The 14,473-nt window shown below is 43.5% G+C and overlaps 1 protein-coding gene across 8 annotated transcripts in view; it reads right to left on the minus strand.

Annotated features, from left to right (window-relative positions):
• The window catches only part of CDKAL1 (CDK5 regulatory subunit associated protein 1 like 1), a 712,098-nt gene that overhangs the window by 598,863 nt on the left and 98,762 nt on the right, over positions 1–14,473 (minus strand). The gene's annotated exons all lie outside the window — the stretch shown is intronic.

The raw sequence follows: 14,473 nt of genomic DNA on the forward strand, positions 1-14,473 counted from the left end.
CAAACGCTTACCCCGACAGCACGGTGACAGACGCAGTGGACAGTCAGGTACGTTGTCAATGGCATCACGCTCCCTAACTGCTCTACAGACTATGGAAATATTCGTGAGAAATACAAAAATTTAGAACCTGTGCTGTATCTTTTCAGTGAAAAGTATAAATAAGCATTTTCTTCCCTTACTTAAAAACTTCCAAACACTTGAGTGGAATATGCAGTTAACTGCCCCTTTTTGGACCGTGTCAATATTTTCCAGGCGGAGATATTATCATACACTGAATATTCTGCAGCTTGAGATGCTGTTAAAACTATAATTTGTCTTCCCTGAAAAAGTTAATCATTTACGTCAAAGTGAGCCTTTCATGCCTCTCACCAGTTTGATCCAATATTGTTATGTATGTGGTCCCCCCCATCCTGGGTAGGGTCATGTCCCAACACCCCCAGGGGATGCCTGAAACCAGACACTACTGAACCCTATAGATGCTGTGGTTTCTCCTGTGCATACCTATCTGTGATAAGGTTTCATTTATACATCAGGCACAGTAAGAGAATCACTAACTGATAGTAAAATCGAACAATTATACTCGTATGGTACAACAAAAGTTATGTGAACGGGTCTCTCTCTGTAAAAGTATCTCACCGTGTTGCACTCACCCTTCCCCTAGTGACGAAGTGAGACGGCAAAACGTCCACGTGAGGAGATGAAGGAGGTGAACACACAGGCACTGGGACGTAGCGTTAGGCTACTACTTGACCTTCTAGCAATACGCCACAAGGAGCACCACCTGCTGCTGGACTGTGACTGACCACGGGTCACCGAAACAGCCGATGAGGGCTGGGGTTGTGGAGGGGGGACTCCCGTACGATGACAAACTCACTGGCAATGCAACCAAGAATCCAAACCCATCAACTTATGAAGCGAGTTTGTAAATGCCTACGGTGTTTGATGCTATTGCGGCTACCCTGCTGTCTAACAGGACGTACACACCGAAACAGGACTCCCACAACGAAAAGAAATCCGAAATCGAAGACTGTAGCACCCACAACGTATATGACTGGAATACCAGAAGCTAAGGTGTAATGACATGAAGAACCACAAGGACAAGCCGATGTCAGTGTGCACATTCTCCACCCAGGAAGGGAACCTCAAGTGACAGCATTCTGTCAAAGGGATGGCGAGCACATCAAAGCTTCTGGCAAATTGGCAAAGACTTTTTTTTCCCCAAATATTTTATTATAAAAAAGATGAAATATTTTTATAGACACCAGACCAAAAAATTCTTGAATCGATTAAAGACAAGGTGCCTCTACCTGTTTATCAGCTGAAGGCTACGATCCCTCCTTCCCTGTCTCACTCCTTCCATCCGTATCCCCCTCCCACACCTCATGGTCTATTTTCCCTCCCAACAGCCAGAGTGACCTTTTACTTTAAAAATCTGGTTATGTCACTTCCCTGTTCAAAGTCAGAAATGATGAGTATTTACCTACCTGCCCGTGTCCCCTCCTAATTATTCTCCACGATGCCGCCTGAAAGACCTCCCTCTAATACCAATCGTCTGATGACTTCCAGTGGTGATCAAGGCCTTTCCAGATCTAGCTACCTCCCCAACTTCAGTATGAATTTCTCCCTACATTCATCTGTCCCTCCAGCCACAGCAAACCGGTTGTAATTGCTAAAGCCTGCACTACTCTAGCAGGCTACAGTATCTTTGCTTCACTCGTCTGCCTACCTGGCTACCTCCTACTCATCTTTCAGGTGCAGCCTGAGGTCCGCAGATGCGTCTTCTCTGCACCCCATGGTAGACTGCGCCAAGACTATTCCCGCACTTCACATTCCGTATGAAAAGAATTCATCCCCCCAGCCTGTCTTCATTGCTACGTAAGACATACTGAAGACAGCATTTTTATCTGCTGCCCTCTGAACGTCCGGGGCCTAATACAGCGATGGGCACAGAATGAACATTCAAACACCCATGCAACACTGAACAATGTGCCAGGAGGCTCAAGAAGAGAGAAGGAAGACGCTAGCGCGGAACCACATGCATACGGCACTTCCGCCTTTCTGCTAAAGCTCTGAAGGCGAGACTCATGTTCGTGAATAAGCTTCAGCAATTTGTTTAACAAACACTTAGGGCTGAGACCTGATCTTATTCACAGTTATACCCCCAACACTTATTACAACACCTGGTCCGTGGGAGATACCCATTAAGTATGTACTGGGGGAATGGTGAATTTTAAAGACAATCCTAAACTCCAAGCAATGTATTATACAGATAAGTAAAGGTCATGGGTGTCTGTTAGCTAATGACTAAATAAATAAATAAATAAATAAATAAATAAAGGCTAGGCATTTATCTAAAATCAACAAACACCTAAAGACAGAACTATCTGCACCAGATGCCAGCTTTTGTATCATGGCACATTCTTCTACTCAGTCACCTTAAAGCCATCTCTCACCCTACATACTGCAACAAAAGACATCTCAAGAAGAACTCCAGCAATAAATAAGGCAAATTATTCCACTCCGTCTGAAATGTGGCAGAATGTACGGACTCTCAGAATAAGGTGACTGTTACGCTCAATGATCTAACTGCAATGAACAGGAACCTGATGAATATACCAAAATGCCTACAAAATTGCGCAACTTTTTAACCACCCCTCAAAAGACAATGTCCCTTCTCCAATGAACACGAGAGTCTCTTATCCAATTATTTCTGAACTCAGTTTTGTGTTAGTACATCTTACTTAATATTGTCAAAACACACTATTTACAAGCACAAATCAGTCAGTACACAACAGTAACACAATGAGGATTTACTATGTGCCAGGCTCCATTCTAGGAACAGAAGATATGGCTGTGAAAAGAGTTTTTACCCTCAAGGAGTTTAAGTCTTGAGAAGGAAGTCTGATTTAAAAAAAAAAAAAAAAAAAAAGACAGAAAACAAGGTAATTTCAGGTACTGGCCAGTGATATTAAGAGAATAAGAGTAATAGACAAAGAATAATTAGGGGGCTGCTGGCCAAAATAGGTCTCAGAGACCTCAACTCAAATCTGAGTTGAGACTTAAGTGACAAAAGAAACCTAGCATGCAAAGACCAGAAGAAAGAGCATTTCAAGAAGAAAACACCGCAAGTGTAAAATAAAGGCCACGAGACAAGACTGAACTTGTCACGTTCCAGTACCAGAGAGAACAGTGTGACTGGACACAGTGAAAGTCGGGACAGAAAGGTCAGAGAGGCAGGCAGAAACCAATCGTTACTTGACACAGCATTGTAAACGTTAACGGGAAGTCACCACTGGGTTTCAAACAGTTCATCTCTACTTCAGAAAGCCCATTCCAGAAGTGCTGTGAAGACTACAAACAGGGAAAAAAGTCAAGTCCAGAAACCCAGCTGGAAGCTGACACACTGGTCTAAGACTAAGTGAAAAGGACGGCATAAACTGGACTGGGATTACAGCGATGGCAAAAGCAAGAAGTAAATGGAGGAGGGCTATTTCGGAGGTAGAATCAAAAGAATTCACGGGTAGATGAGACGGGAATAGTGCAAGAAGGAATCAAGTAGGATTCCTCAGCACATGGAAGGAACTTGGACCTGATCGTCAGTTGTTTGTGGTGCCATCTACTGAGCCGGGGAAAGGCTGGAAAAAAGAGATTTGGGGACTAAAAGAATCAATAGGGGTTTTAGGGGGCCGTGCTTTGTTTGAAATCCTTATTAAATCTCCAACTAGAAATACTGAGCAGCTATTGGTATAAAAGAAACCAAAACTCGCGGGAGTCTTTCAGCCTGGACAAATAGCAGAATCAAAACCCTACAGAACATGTCAGAATTTACAGGAATGGGCGAGATTACAGGAGAAAAAGAGAAAGGAGAGAGAAAGAAGTAGAGGGCAGAACACCAGGTCATTCAAGGTCTGGAGAAGAAGGTGAGAGGGACAAGGACATTGAAAAGGCACAGCACGCAAGATAAGAGGATAAAAGACAGAAAACATGGTGTGACAGAAATCCAAAGAAAAAAACTATCTGAAAAAGGGGTAATCAATTATGTTAAATGCTAAGAGTTAAAGAAAGGTTTCTGAATCTCTGTATCTCTGTGCCAACCCACAATCATTCAAAGATTCCCCCCCTCCTTTTTTCAACTAACACAGAAAAAAACTCACTACAAAATGGGAGTGATTTGCCCATAAAGAATGCAGATTCCACATGATTTGCCCCCTTATAAACACATTTTCTGGGTTCTAAGATGCCAGCAACTGTCAGAAACACCATCAACTGTGTAACAGCTCTTCAAGAGGGGCAGAAAACTGTAGTCATGTTCTTATCAATTTGAAGATACATGCCAACTTCAAACATTAACACTAGCAGGGTAGGAGTGAATGGCATCAGAAACAGAAATCAACCAGATTATCGCTGTCCACCTTCTAGAAGAATCAAGAAATGCCAGAAGAACTGCCTTTCCAGGAACCCATCTCCCAAAATAAAGTCAACGTTCAAACATGGCACTGCTAGTGGATGACTTGGTTATTAGATTAAATGTCTGCAAAGAGACAGTTAACGCCTTACAGTCTTGCCTCCATCGGAGCATTTTAGTCACCAACACCTCCAGTGTCGGAGGAGGAGCAGCTAGAGAAGACCACTTGGGGAAAGAAGGACTAGGTAGATGGGCTAGAATGAACCCAGGAAGGGAAAGGCAGTAAGAAGGCAGCCAGCTTGGAGGCACAGGCTTGGAGAGGATCCAAGAAAGATTGCTACTTGAGATGTGGCCTCCAGTGCAGTCGACGCCTGACGTGCAGCTGAAAATCATCTACACAGAAGTCAAATATTGCCAACGCCAGAGCCGGGACACCAGGACTGGTCTGGAAGGGAACCAGATTCAGACTAGCCAGATGGGATCTAGCTGTCAAGATCTGATTATTTTCAGTCTCTCATTCTGAAAACAGGGCTGCAATGAAAGCACTGTGCCTGTATCATTTTGTATGCTTCCCAGATTACCCTCGGAATCAAGCCCCAAAAAGTGGCATTGCTGTCAAGGGATAAACTTTTATGTCGTTCCATTACATACTTTGAAATTCCTATCCATAAAAGATGCACCACCTTGCATTTCCATGAGCAATGCGTGAGACTGCCCGTTGACCCACATCAACCCCCACACAGCGTGCTATCAAACGTCTGTACTTATGCCAATCTGGTGGGAAGCTGGGTCCCAGGGAGGTTTCAGTATGTATTTCTCTTGTTATGAAGGAGCTCAGCATCTTTTCATATATTTAAGGGCTGTTTGCAATGTTTTTTAATGTTTTCCATTTGTTCATGTCTTTTTGCCCATTCCCCCCCTACTCAGGCTAAACATTTTTATCTTGTTTTAATTACTAATATACACAAATACACACAAGGAATATTAATTCTCTGTCGATGATATATTCCAGTATTCTTTCCCACTTTGTCACTTTACTTTCTTACAGACCGTCTTCATGTAGTTTTATTTCTAAGATAACAAATTCATCAACCTCTCCTCTTATTACTTCTAGATTCTGAGTCATAATTAACAAGATTCCTCTATTCCCAGATTACGAAGGAGTTTGCCAATGTCCTCTCCTAACACACGTATGGTTTTACGTGTAGATCTTTGATCTGGTAGGAATTTATCTTGATATGCACTGATCTCACTATATTTTTTTAATGCAAAATGAAGTAAGATCTTATATTCTCATTTCAAATTGGAAACTATTAAAACCTACGACACTACCTAGTGCTAGCAAAGCAAATGGGACACCGACGCCTCACTTTGCCGACGGCAGTCTACACGGATGAAACTCTCTGGAATGCAATGTAGAACTGCTCTCAAAAATTTAAATGTGCATTAGGGTTTCTCTGACACACGCTTCTGGGCTACTTGCAGCACACACGGGTGTATTTATACACACACATATATGCACACGTACACCTATACACACATACATAGAGAGAGACAAGTAATCAATGTTACAAATCTCAGTAAGCATTACTGACAAAGCAAAAAACCTAGAAAGCCTACATATCCATTATAAGGAAACTGTGAAAATAAATGAGACTACTGTTAAAATACCACTCAGCTTAAAAAGCAAGATAAAGCTATAAATGCTATTTTATAATTATCTTTGTTAAATCATCAGGTGAAAGAAAAGGAAGGTGCAGAGGGCAGGTCTTGTATTTGGTTTTTAAAAAGGGAAATTCCAGGGGCACCTGGGTGGCTCAGTCAGTTAAGCGTCTGACTTCAGCTCAGGTCATGATCTCACAGTTCATGGGTTTGAGCCCCGCATTGGGCTCTGTGCTGACAGGTCAGAGCCTGGAGCCTGCTTTGGATTCTGTATCTCCCTCTGTCTCTGCACCTCCTCTGCTCGCTCGCTCTCTCTCTCTCTCTCTCTCAAAAATAAACATTAAAAAAAAATTTTTTTTTAAAGGTAATTCCAGGGACACCTGGATGGCTCAGACAACTGAGTATCTGACTTCGGCTCGGGTCATGATCTCACGGTTCATGGGTTCGAGCCCCACGTTGGGCTCTGTGCTGACAGCTCAGAGCCTGGAGCCTGCTTCGGATTCAGTGTCTCCTTCTCTCTCTACTCCTCCCCCGCTCACACTCTGTCTGTCTGTCTGTCTGTCTGTCTCTCTCTCTCTCTCTCTCTCTCTGAAAAATGAACAAACGTGAAAAAAAAATTTTTAAGGCAAATTCCATTCTAAGTAAAGAGCATTTCTGAAAACACATACATGAAACTGAGGTGTTTGTCCTTGGGAGTGAGGTGTTCATACGCTCCTTTTATGGTCTTTCTCTTTTCTGTTTTTATGGTCCTTACTTGTATAACCGTATAGAGTTTAATCCTGAGACAGGAAACATTAATATTTAATTTATATCCATCTGTATTACTTCAATTTTTTTAAGTGTCTATTGTTTTTTTCATTTAAGAAAATGAATCAAAGCTTTTTAGAAAAAATTTTTTTAAGTTTCCTTTTCCAGAGAGCTTAGAATCAGTAGCGTTCTTTCATTTTAAGGTGAGAATATAAAAACTATTTTCCTGCTGAGACCCATCATGAAAACAGTAACCCGACATACATTTTCTGAGGGACTTCTCTCCTCGCGGCTAAAAGCTTTTGTACTCACTGAACCAAGGAAATGACGGTCATTGACACACCACCTACTCTGAGTGTGAGGAGAGAGAAACAAACTACTATTTGTTTTAATCAAAAAGCATTACTCTCTCTAAACTATTTCTTTACATATGCTAGATAAATTCCTTTTAAGCCTAAAGGAATAAAAATCTGAGTAGCAGTACTGCTAATAACTAGCATTACTGAGTATATATTATGCATCGAGTGGAATGAGCCAAGCATATCATACTCATTTTTTTCCCGACTTAATCCTCCCAGTTTGAGGTGGGTTCACTTTTACTCTAATTTTAGAGAGAGAATCTAAGACTTAGAAAGGAAAAGTAACTTGCCTATAATCACACAGCAAGGGGGGGTGGGGGGCAGGATTAGAAATCCAGACAAACTGACTCCAGAGACTATAAACTTAAGGAAATTAGAATGCCTCATTAGTGGCTTTTTGCCTCTTGATCAAAAATAATACAGACAATATCTAAAAACAAAACAAAGAAGTATTGCATGGCTGTAAGACTGCCTCACGGTATTTCTAAGAAGACTAATAATCAGGCTTCAAAAGGAACCGCTTGGCTATTTCCAAAATTTCCAAGATCCTGAACGTGTCAGCTCTTGGCCTTCTGTAATCCGTAGGAGACATGCAAATAGAGAGAGAATTAATAATGAGTGCCGGATCCTGAGTCCAAGGCACAGGCTGACTCTCACAGCCACCCGGCTCCTCTCACCCTGCAGGCTTCCGCACAATGGCGGCATCACAGAAGAGATGGGCACGGGTCAAGTCAGCACCACTCAGAACAAAACATTTATCTTCCGCGACTGTTCCATTTGAAAGTCCACCAGAGCAGCTGCATAGGACAGGGAGAGGGCTCTATTCATAGATTTAAGTAGGGCAGTTAAGATGATACAAATAAAAACTCACTAAAAACAAAACAAAGAGGGGGAAAAAAGTTGACTGCCTTAAACCCCAAAGCCTTCTGGGGGAGTTTCTTTACTATGGAACTCTGGAAGGCAAGTCCAAACAGTTTAAATGTCCATTACGCTTAACCATACCCAGGGAGTTTATTTATGCGATACGAATCACTGGGTGCCTACCACACAGTCAGAGAATATGCTTTAGGAGGAGAATTTAAAAGCACCATTGAGGTGCATGTTTATAAAGTAATTTCTTAAAAACCAATAAAAGGCAAAATGAGAGTTCTGGTCAGCAGATTCATTTTTTTCTTCTCTGTTCCATTCACTGTTCTCCGTAGGGGCTGTGTAAACAGAATGGAGTAACCATGTTTTCAAAATCGGTTTTACAAAAGCAATGGAAATGATCTGTGAGAAAGTATTCTGCCCTCAGCCAGCTAGGGTGGGAGGAGTGGGGTGGGGGGGATGGGAAGAATAAGCAGGGCGGGAGGGGGGGGGGGGGGCGGAGGGGGGAGGGGGGAGAAGAAGAGAGAGAAGGAGAGCAGAAATGAAAGAAAGAGACGGAGCGTCTCCAGGCAGTTCCCAGTCTGAAACACTCAGAGCAAGAAGTGACCCTCCCCTGTAGAGTATCGGGGACTCTTCAGTGTGTTTCTGAGCAAAGCAGAACATAGGAGCTCCTACGGGGAAGCACTTATCCTTAGAGATTGCTCGTATAATAAGTTTGTTCTTTTAAAACGAGTCCCGCTGAGTGCTTCACAGAAATAAGATGAAGCCAAGGGTCAGCTTGAACTCTGTTTAGTGTATGAAAGGAAAAGAAGGTTTTTTTTTAAATGAGAAATAAAAGCTGGCAAAATTCTACCAATAACTACTGAAAATTAATTACACAGCTAAGGAGGGCTGGTCATAATCAAAATCAGAGTGCAGGACGGACCCTTTTGCCTTACTGTGTAGGAGAGAACATTGCGAATATTCCCCATCATCTTTCCAAATTAAATTGCCCTGTTGATCCTGACACATAATTGGCTCAGAAGTCACTGCATCTAAGGAATCCCTAACAGGGCATTGATTTCTGTATGTTCAGTAGGTTCATAAAGTAAGGGTCGATGTACGAACCAAACGGACCCGGGCGAACACTTCACAATCCGGCCGCCACCCCTCCGTCCGGAACCACGGCGCATCGGCCTACCCTGCAGGCTCTTACTCCCGCCACTCTGAGCTTTTGGGCCCACAGGCCTCATGAGTAAAACTCAAAAATTCAGAAGAATAAACTCCAATAGAAAAAAAAAAAGGGAGGGGGCAAAGAATACGAACTTAAGAGTTCACACAAAAAGGAAACACCTATGGGTCTTCACCGTACAAAAAGATGTTCAATCCCATCTTGATTTTTTTTTTTTTTTAACGTTTAATTATTTTTGAGACAGAGAGAGACAGAGCATGAGCGGGGGAGGGTCAGAGAGAGAGGGAGACTCAGAATCCGAAACAGGCTCCAGGCTCTGAGCTGTCAGCACAGAGCCCAACGCGGGGCTCGAACTCACGGACCGAGAGATCATGACCTGAGCCGAAGTCAGCCGCTTAACTGACTGAGCCACCCAGGTGCCCCAATCCCATCTTGAAATAAATGAAAATTAAATCCGCATGAAGAAAAGCCAAGCGCGCCGTGCTTCACTTACTGGAGTGTCAAAAGCTTGACAACACGCTGTGCTGCCGCTGCCATGGAGAAGCCGGCACTCTCGGGCAGTGCCAGTGGGAGCGTAAACCACCACAGCATCTACGGACACGATTCGGGCCACATCCACTCGAGGGGCAGAGGCGTATCCTCTGACCCAGAAGTCCTGCGTCTACGGAGTTAGCCTACTTACAAGCATATTTATGCACGTGCAAGGTCATTCACTGCAGCGTTATTTGCAACAGTACAAGGTGGCTGGTTAAAGGCGTTCCAAGTACATTCGGAAGGGAGACTGCTATAAGGCTGCTCACGAAAGAAGCAGAATGACTGACTGGCCTCTAAATCCTACAATGGGAAGACCACCAGGACACATTCCCCCAAGAAGAAGATGTTAAAATATGCACACGGTATGCTACCACTGGGGCCACGGGGTAAAATCTAGACTCCGTGACCACAAGTGCCTGCATCTGCCTCAAAGCGTCGGGACGGGTGCCAGAAATAAATGGCAACGGCTGGAACTGGATGGAGGGAGCAGAAATGGGGTTTACAGGAGACAAGGGAAAAGGAAGACTTCCTTGCATATTCAAAAACTAAGCATTTGAAACTAAAAAAAAAAGCAATTATAAAAACCGTAGCTTGTCTGAATCTTGCTATCTTCCCATTTCTTCAGTCCCTTCCCAAACATCTCACAAGAACGCTTTTTGCACCAACCTAACGCCACATGCTGCAGCAGCATGACGCAGCCGCCCGACACCCCCTTCCTGTCGGTGTCAACAGCACGACACTCCCGTTCCTCTTATCCCCTGACCCCCCTATCCCTCCCCTTCTGCCCTCCATGAGTAGACCTCCTGACGTCCTAGAGTTTGGTTCTCTTCTCATCTGTTCACTCCATGAGCCCAACCCGTCCTCCCATGGTCTAAAATACTACCACTATGCTGAGCAACAACACCCGAATTTATACTTTCAGATCAGACATCCGTCTGAGCCCACTATCCAGTTCACCCATAACATCTCCAGTGGAACGCATCACAGAAATATTAAACTTGACAAAAACCATTTCTGAAACTGGACTCTCAAATTTTCACCCTTGTATTCATCAGGTTCATTCTAGTGAGGAAACCACTCCAGACATTTTAGAAAAACATAGAAATGTGGTTCCATGGGCGATGGAAAAGCCAAGACACCAAACAGGAAACAGGGGAGCAACCAGGACGTGAGTAACAGCAAGAAACCATCAGCAGCCTAAAGGCTGGAGGGACCCACCAGAAGAGGTGGGGTTGTAAGAGCCCAGACAGAAGCTGCCATCATGCGGCAGGGGCTACACCTCAGGCTGGAGCTGTCCGACGGGAGCTGGGGCTGCCCGAGGGAGTTGCTGTCTGGTAGGAGCTGAGCCACAGGAATGAAACTGCCTGGTCCCCTGGGACACAACCTGGAGCAAAAAGCCCTACCTTCTCCCCATTCCAATCCTCCAGCCTTCCCTCAGTGCCTCTCATTGGCCACTCCTACCCACAAAAGCCGAAAGGTAAAGAAGACTGCGAAATGCAGTCCCACACAATACAGACCGGGACGGAGGACAGTCGGCAGATCGTAGCTGAGAGCCAACAGGCAAGCGACTAAGTGTTACCTCTTCCAGTCCTTCCCATCTCTATTAAGGGCCCATCTACCCAAATGCTAAAACCAGGAACCGGACAGTCACCTTTAACCATTCCTTTTCCATCACCATCCCCTGCAGCACATCCAACCCCTCCCGAAGGATTTCACCTCCAAACTAATGTGAATGTCTATTTCTGTCCATTGCCATCACCCCTGTATGCATCAGGATGCTCCCCAGACCCCCGGAACAGTCTCCTGCCTCCCTATGGCTGCAATTAGGCACCTTAGAAAACTCTCAAGGAACCAAAGGAAAGCAAGAGCTTTTGCTTTAACAGTCATGGGTAATCTGTACACCTGGATCACTGAAAACTGGGTTAATTAGATACATACTACTGGCAGCTAGTGGAAACCACATTTTGGTAAGGGAGAAAATAAGTCACTATTGATCATTTACTACACACAAAAAAAGAGTTATTAAAAAATGCAATTGTATCTTTTTTTTAAGAACTCAGCAATATACAATTCCACTTTATTGTGGAACAATGTTTCACACTTAAACAGACCCAAAAAATAAACAGCAGCTGGGAGGGAGGGAATGTAGTTAGGTGGGAAGGTAGGAAGGAAGGAAGGAAGGAAGGAAGGAAGGAAGGAAGGAAGGAACGAACGAACGAACGAACGAACGAACGAACGAACGAACTTTTTACCTTTGGCCTTTTTAACCACCTCATAAAACCAACTACTTACAGTACAGCTAAATACATACACAAAAAGCTATAGGAATGCTGGGAATAAGATCTGTTGTTTTTTACCAGGTTTCTTCTCTCCTTTGACAGCATAATGAACACAGTCACAGCACAAGTCAAGTCAGAAGTAGACCAGAGAAGGCTGTAAGCTGGTTCGATCTTCTGAGGTCATTAAAAATGGCTGGCCCCTCACAAGAGGAAAGAAAATATAAAATGTAAATCAAAACGCAAATTTCCCTTTTTAAAGTACTTTTAAGGAAAAGAGCAGGGCCGTGGGAGCATGGGTTCTTTTTCCCTCCCCTGCGGCAAAGCCAGGCCGTAGACCTGGCTGCAGGCGGAGGCCGGTGTCACGTTCGACAGGCACTGTCCCTGGCAGGCCCTCTACTCACGCGTGACCACGTTCAGATTCTGGGACAAGAAGTGGAGGTCACAGCGGTCTTTTCTGTCCCCCTGCCTAGTCCTCCTCATCAGTCTTTGCTTCTTGGTGTTGACATCGTCCTCCTCATCGTCTTCTGCCGGAACCACCTCCATCCTCCTGCTGCCCTCACGCCCCTCCCCTTCTTGGCCCACCTCTCCGGAGGCCTCCTGCTCTCCATCCTCCTCATTAGCATTCCCACTAGCAGCTACGCACCTTCCACTCTCCACCCTCTTCCTTCTCGTCCTGTAAGTCCTGGGTGGTGCTCTCAGCACCGTGTTCACGACCCCGTCTGATGTGGTGGGGCACGCCGGTGACCCGATGCAGCGGATGAAAAAGAAAGCCGGAGTTTGGGGACTGTGGTGACACAGGGTTGCCTGAGTCCGCGCTGGAGGGGCAGAGGCCACCAGCAGGGAGCCAGGGCCAGGAACGGTGCCAGGATGGCTTTCCAGGGCAGATGGTCCATCGTAACCTTACGTTCAAGTATTCTAGGGGAACTTTCCTTCCTCATTCAAGTATTTCTACAGCAATATGCTGAAAAGAGTTCTATCTAGCCAAGGAGCAAATCATAACTGAAAAAACCACTCACTACCAAAATTGCAAAGCATCTGGTTTTCATTCAGAATGATATACAAACTCTCAATAGTTTAGCACAGATCAGTGGAGTCATCTGCTGCGAATGACCAATTTCCAGGACAAATTCTAGAGTAAAGAAGTATCTCCTTGAAGTGAAGTTTATATTGTACCCTGAGTATCATCTCTAATACAAGAGCTACCTCTGGGTTTTAACTTTGCAAACTTACTGGATCAAAACGATGACCAATTTGGTAATCCAAAGAAAAATACCCAGAGGAAACTGCCAACACAGGAAAGATCCACGCCAAACATAAAGCTACGGACGAGACCTAGGTTTGCTAGACTCCAAAGTGCAAAGAAGAACATCAGAGATCGCTGAATGAAATAATGAAACAATGTGCTGAGTCAAGTACTTTAAGGCCAGTGTCCATTCTGATCTGTCAATGTCCATGCCACAAAAACGTTAGATATTTTGAATGCGACCCCTGGAGAGAAACAAAACAAGCTGGCTGTATGTCTACCTAGCAGGCATCCAATAATTGTTCAACTGATGGACAGATATTCATAAATAATATCCCCAAAATAGCCATTTCAAGATTTCTAAAATTACAGATAAGTTTTACCAATTTCAGGCAAAAAATAAGTAGTAACAAAGAGAAGAAACAATACTGCCTTAGAGAACTATTTAGGAAAGAAGAAACTATTAAAAACCTTGCTCATCTGTCACAGCAGCTTGTGATGAGGAGTGAAATATTTAGTTATCTGACGCTAATATACATAGGTAAGAAAATTATCTTAAACGACTAAAATAATTTAACTTGAATTTGATTTGTGGTATATATTAATGTTACCACCTGTTAAAATTAATATCCTCTAACTCCAAATCTACTTTTCCGATTTAAATTTCATTTAGTGTAGGTAATTTCAAATTTATTTTGATTGATTCATTTTCTAGTGACAAAATCAAAAATAATGTATTCCAGTCTCAATTTTGCTTCAAAAAACTAGAGACAATATAAAGAACTATCACAATTCAATGATAAAAGGGCAAATAATTGAATTAAAAATGGGCACAAGATGTAAATGTACATTTCTCCAAAGATAAACAAGTAACCATGAAAAGAAGGTCAACATCATTAGCCATGAAGGAAATGCAAATCAGAATTACAGTGAGATATCACTTCACATCTACTAGGATAGCTATAATAAAAATATTTAAAAAATAATACCGGGGCACCCAACTCTAGATTTCACCTCAGGTCATCATGGCATGGTTTGTGAGTTCAAGCCCCACATCAGGCTCCACTTACAGTGCAGAGCCTGCTTGGGATTCTCTCTCCCTCTCTCTCTGCCCCTCCCCTGACTGGGCAGGCTCTCTCTCTCAAAATAAATAAATAAGCTTTTTTTTTTAATTTTTTTTTTTTAATGTTTATTTATTTTTGAGAC

This window comes from Prionailurus viverrinus, chromosome B2 (genome assembly GCF_022837055.1).
Source record: "Prionailurus viverrinus isolate Anna chromosome B2, UM_Priviv_1.0, whole genome shotgun sequence".
Lineage (NCBI taxonomy): Eukaryota > Metazoa > Chordata > Mammalia > Carnivora > Felidae > Prionailurus > Prionailurus viverrinus.